This window comes from Apium graveolens, chromosome 5 (genome assembly GCF_009905375.1).
Source record: "Apium graveolens cultivar Ventura chromosome 5, ASM990537v1, whole genome shotgun sequence".
Taxonomy (NCBI): domain Eukaryota; kingdom Viridiplantae; phylum Streptophyta; class Magnoliopsida; order Apiales; family Apiaceae; genus Apium; species Apium graveolens.
In genome coordinates this window covers 174,785,362-174,786,042 of record NC_133651.1, presented here as the reverse complement: position 1 = coordinate 174,786,042, position 681 = coordinate 174,785,362, and the positions used below count along the sequence as shown (strand labels likewise).

General features: G+C 43.8%; 1 non-coding gene across 1 annotated transcript; it reads right to left on the bottom strand.

The window, feature by feature from the left end:
* Positions 1–309: 309 nt before the first annotated feature.
* LOC141662996 (small nucleolar RNA R71) lies at positions 310–416 on the bottom strand. The gene has a single exon (XR_012551090.1). It is a non-coding gene; the product is annotated as a small nucleolar RNA R71 (small nucleolar RNA).
* Positions 417–681: the final 265 nt, after the last annotated feature.

Sequence of the window (681 nt, the reverse complement as noted above, 5' to 3'; positions counted from 1 at the left end):
CACCCGGCTATTGAGGCCAATAACTTTGAAATCAAGTCGGGCACTATTCAGATGGTGCAGAATTCTGTTTCTTTCGGAGGAGCTGCGACTGAAGACCCCAACATGCACATAAGGAATTTTGTCCAGATTTGCAGTACTTTTAAATACAATGGTGTGACTGATGAGGCTATCAAGCTGAGGCTTTTCCCATTCTCTCTGAGGGATAAAGCTAAGGACTGGTTACATTTTGAACCAGTTGGGTCCATCACTACTTGGCAAGATCTTGCGCAAAAGTTTCTGGTGAAGTTTTATCTAATGGCAAAGACTGCTGCTATGAGGAGTGCACTTACTCAGTTTGCGTAGCAACCTACAGAATCTATGTGCGAAGCTTGGGAGCGCTACAAGGAGATGTTGAGAAAGTGTCCACATCATGGAAGGTCGATTCTCTAGCCACCTATGGAGTCAATCAGATAGCTTTGGTCTGTGAGCTTTGTGCAGGTTCTCATGCTACAGATCAGTGTTCTCTTGTTAACGAATTTGTTCAGTATGTGAACAATTATCAGCGACAACAGCAGCCTGTGCCAGCTACTTATCATCCTAACAACAGAAATCATCCAAATTTCAGCTGGGGTAATAATCAGAATGCTATTCAGCAACCATATCAGGAAGGTGTGAGTAAGCAGTTCAATCCACCTGGATTCC